Raw genomic sequence first — 4954 nt, forward strand, 5'->3', positions numbered from 1 at the left:
TGCCTACTGTATTATCTCTTCGGCCCCAGTAGATCCTTTTTTTTAAAAGTAAATGGGTCTGACAGGCACCAATGATCCAACTGCAGGCAAATTCCTTAGTGATGTATCACTGACGAGGATCACTTACCTCAAACTGCAAACCCAGAATCACAGGTTGGGGTGCTCGCCATCAGGGTGTAGCTCCCAAACACCCCAATGTCCCAAACACCAAAGCCAATGAGCCAACCGAATTTCAGTTCCAGAAGAACGGGCCTCCTCTTGCAGACTTGGGCCAACCTGGTGGGTTTGGTGGACCATATGGGATGACCCTGGGGATCAAGCCTGGGTCAGTTGTGTGCAAGCCTGGGTCAGGTAAGGTCCAAGGCAAGCACTTCACCCACAATACTATTGCCCTGGCTCCAGATTTTGTTCTTTCTTAGAGCTGCATAGTATTCCATTGTGTGTATATAGCACAACTTCTTTTGTCCGCTTGTATTTTGGGCCACACCCAGCAGTTGTGAGGAGTTACTCATTGCTCTGCACTCAGGAATTACCCCCATCAGGGCTCAAAGGCCTATATGGAATGCCAGGGATGGAACTTGCTTTGACTGCTTGCAAGATAAGTGCCCTCCTCCCTATACTACTGCTCTGGCCCCAACATACCACAGCTGCTTGATTAGTTGGGCTTTTGGGTTGTTTTCTTACCATTGACGGCCATTGCACTCTGCAGGATGAACATAGTTGTGCATTTAGCCTTTCAAGAGCAGCCCCCAAGCACTGTCAAGTGTAGTCCCCCAAGGCAAAAATAAATGCAAACATGTCTATAGAGTCCATTCCTGGAATATCCGTGCTTGTGAGGTGTGTGGTGCTGGTGCTTAACCAGCAGTGATGGGTGAGGAGGGATGTCGCCTGCTGGCTCCAGGCATTCTCATGTTGATGGCCCAGCATGTGCTCTGCCCTTTGAACTTACCCCAAGCCACAGCAACAGCACTTCTTATTTTTATTTTTTATTTATTTTTTTTTAAATATGGAATGCTTCACGAATTTGCATGTCATCCTTGCACAGGGGTCATGCCAATTTTCTCTGTATCATTCCAATTTTAATATATGTGCTGCCGAAGCTAGCACAACACTTTTTAAAAACATAAGGACCTCGGGGCCAGAGAGATAGCACAGTGGTAGGGCATTTGCCTTGCACACTGCAATTTAAGACAGACCTTGGTTTGATCCTCGGCATCCCATTTGGTCCCCCGAGCCAGGAGCCATTTCTGAGTGCATAGCCAAGGATTAACGCCTGAGCTTCACCGGGTATGGCCCCAAAAATAAAAAATAAAACAAAAAAAACCATAAGGGCCTTATTTTGTCCTATCAGGGATTATTGTTTTCTATATAAACCAGCTGGACTGGAGCCTTTGTAATATGTCCCAATGAGGCAGTATGGGCTAATGGTGGGCGCAAGCTGTGGCAGCAGCCCTGGGTCAGAACCCCAGCTCCATCCTCCCAGGTAAATGACCTTGTGTAAGTCACACCACAGCCTCCCCAACTCTGAAAAGGGAGCTCAGGTGCACTGCCCTACATGAAGCTCTAAACATTTGATATCTTGAGCACAAGACATTTTCCCCTTAATTTTTTTATTAAAAATTTTTATTTAAGCACCATAATTACAAGCATATTTGTCATTGGGTTCCAGTTATGAACAGAATACTCCCCTTTACCAATGCAACATATCCACCACCAATGCCCCCCCACCTGTATTCGTGACAGGCATTCTACATCTCTCATTCTTTAATATTATCATGCTAATTGTTAGTGTAGTTATTTTCCTAACAGCATTCACCACTCTTTGTGGTGAGCTTCAAATTGTGAGCTGGTCCTTCCCACCCTTCCAGTTCTTAACTCTATTGTCTCTGGGCCTTATTACTATAATGGCTTTAATTTTCCTTAAAACCTATAGATGATTGAGACTACTCTGTGTCTATCTTTCTCCCTCTGACTTATTTCACTCAACATAATAAATTCCATGTACATCTATCTATAGGAAATTTTCATGGTGTCATCTCTCCTGACAGCTGTATATTATTTCATTGTGTATATGTACCACATTTCTTTAACCATTCATCTGTTGAAGGGCATCTGGGTTGTTTCCAGAATATGGCTATTATAAATAGCACTGCAATAAATATAGGTGTGAGGAAGGGATTCTTGAATTGTATTTTTGTGTTCCTAGGGTAGATCCCTAAGTATTGAGCAATCTCCATATTGTTTTCCATCAAGGCTGGACTACATGGCATTCCCACCAGCCACCAGCAGTGAATCAGAGTTTCTATCTCCCCACATCCCTGCCAGCACTAATTGTTCTTGTTCTTTGTGATGTGTGCCAGTCTCTGTGCTGTGAGATGGTACCTCAATGTAGTTTTGATTTGCATTTCCCTGATGATTAGTGTGTGGAGCATTTTTTCATGTGTCTTTTGGCCATTTGTATTTCTTCTTTGAGGAAGTGTCTGTTCATTTCTTTTCCCCATTTTTTTGGGGGGGGGGCCACACCCAGCGGTGCTCAGGGGTTACTCCTGGCTGTCTGCTCAGAAATAGCTCCTGGCAGGCACGGGGGACCATATGGGACACCGGGATTCGAACCAACCACCTTTGGTCCTGAATTGGCTGCTTGCAAGGCAAACACCGCTGTGCTATCTCTCTGGGCCCTCTTTTCCCCATTTTTTGATGGGGCTATATGTTTTTTTATTAAGTTCTATCAGTACCTTGTAGATTTTCTATATTAGCCCCTTGTCTAATGGGTATTGGATAAATAGTTTATCCCATTCTGTGGGTGATTTTTGTATCTTAGCATCTGTAGGTGGTTTTTGTATCTTAGGCATTATTTCCTTTGAGGTGCAGAAGTTTCTCAGCTTTAATATAGTCCCATCTGTTTATCTGTGCTTCCACTTGTTTGGAGAGTGCTGTTTTCTCCTTGAAGATGCCTTTAGTCTCAATGTAATATAGTGTTTTACCCATGTGTTGTTCTACCTATGGTTTCAGGCCTGATATCAAGGCCTTTAATCCATTTGAATTTTATCTTTGTGCAAGGTATTAGATGGGGGTCTGAGTTCGCTTTTTTGCAAATGGCTAACCAGTTGTGCCAACACCACTTGTTGAAGAGGCTTTCCTTGTTCCATTTTGGATTTCTTGCCCCTTAATCAAAGATTAGTTGATTGTATGGGGGGCATTCTCTGAATACTCAAATCTATTCCACTGATCTGAGGACTTGACTTTATTCCAATACAATGCTGTTTTGATAACTATTGCTTTGTAATACTGTTTAAAATTGGGGAAAGTAATGCCTCCCATATTCCTTTTCCCAGGATTTCTTTAGATATTCATGGGTGTTTATTATTACAGATGAATTTTGGGAGTGTGTGATCCTAAAGAATGTCATGGGTAGCTTTAGTGGGATTGCATTAAATCTGTCTAATGCTTTGGGGAGTATTGCCATTTTAATAATATTAATTCTGCCAATCCATGAGCAGGGTATGTGTCTCCATTTTCTTGTGTCCTCTTTTATTTTTATATTTATTTATAATCTTGAAGCAAGGTTTTGTAGTTTTCTTTGTATACGTCCTTTACCTCTTTAGTTAAGTTGATTCCAAGATATTTGAGTTTGTGGGGCACTAGTGTGAATGGGATTGTTTTTTTTTTTTAATGTCCATATCTTCTCTATCATTATTGGTGTATAAGAAGGCCATTGACTTTTGCATGTTAATTTTGTAGCCTGCCACTTCGCTATATGAATCTATTGTTTCTAGAAGCTTTTTAGTAGAGTCTTTAGGGTTTTCTAAATATAGTACATGTCATCAGCAAAGAGTGAGAGCTTGACTTCTTTCTTATCTATCTGGATGCCCTTAATATCTTTTTCTTGCCTAATTGCTATGGCAAGTACTTTCAGTACTATGTTAAATAGAAGTGGTGAGAGAGGGTAGCCTTGTCTTGTACCAGATTTTAGGGGAAAAGATTTTAGTTTATCTCATTGAGAATAATATTTGCCATTGGCTTGTGGTAGATGGCCTTGACTATATTGGGAAAGTTTCTTTCATTCCCATATTAATGAGGTTTTTTTTTTTATCAAGAATGGTTGTTGGAACTTATTGAATGCTTTCTCTGCATCTATTGATATGATCATATGATTTTTGTTTTTTTTTTTCGTTGATATGGTGTATTATGGTGATTGATTTACAGATGTTAAACCATCCTTGCTGTAGCAAGAAATAATTAACGATGGGGCTGGATGGCGATGGATGGAGGCCTTTGTGCTTAGGCCCCAGCCACGTGGCTTCATCCCCATCCAGCTGGCGAATTCCAGGCCCAGGTAATCGGCGTAATCAAGACTCACTCACAGGCAGGCTTTAGGAAGAATCATCTTTATTCAGGCCCTATTTACCACATGTGTGTGGCCTATCTCATAACCTTTTAAGCACTAGTTATTCTTGGCCCTGCATCTAAATTTCTTTCAGCCATCTTCCCTTTGGGCTCCATACTGGTCAAAGACCAAAACACAGAAACCCAAAAGCCAAAGCGCCCAGCAGCGCAGAACGGGCAAAGAGCCAAAAAGGCAAAAAGCCAAAAGGGCAAAAAGCCAAAAAAGGGGCCGAATTCCCTTGGTCCAAGCCTTATCTACCTTTTCCCCGACCCCTCCCAGGAATGGGAGGGTCTAGCAGGTAAGGTTACACCTACTATCCGGTTTCCAAGACCCCTCCCCGAAATGGGTGGGTCTAGGGTCTTAAATAGGTACACCCACATTTCCTCCTTTTCTTAATATTTTTATGCACCAACGTAATAGAGTGAAAATTAATATACCAGCCCTTTTCAAAAACATATTTTTGCAAAATATACTTTACACCTGTAACCTAAAATTCTATTAATGCTTTTTTACCAAGCACTATTTTGGAACTTTCATGTTCCTATACTTTTAAACTATATTGGGGGA

The 4954-nt window shown here is 41.7% G+C and overlaps 1 non-coding gene across 1 annotated transcript; it reads right to left on the reverse strand.

The window, feature by feature from the left end:
• Window positions 1-1000: 1000 nt before the first annotated feature.
• On the reverse strand, window positions 1001-1107 carry LOC126029135 (U6 spliceosomal RNA). The gene has a single exon (XR_007502788.1). It is a non-coding gene; the product is annotated as a U6 spliceosomal RNA (small nuclear RNA).
• Window positions 1108-4954: the final 3847 nt, after the last annotated feature.

Source organism: Suncus etruscus, chromosome 14, assembly GCF_024139225.1.
Source record: "Suncus etruscus isolate mSunEtr1 chromosome 14, mSunEtr1.pri.cur, whole genome shotgun sequence".
Lineage (NCBI taxonomy): Eukaryota > Metazoa > Chordata > Mammalia > Eulipotyphla > Soricidae > Suncus > Suncus etruscus.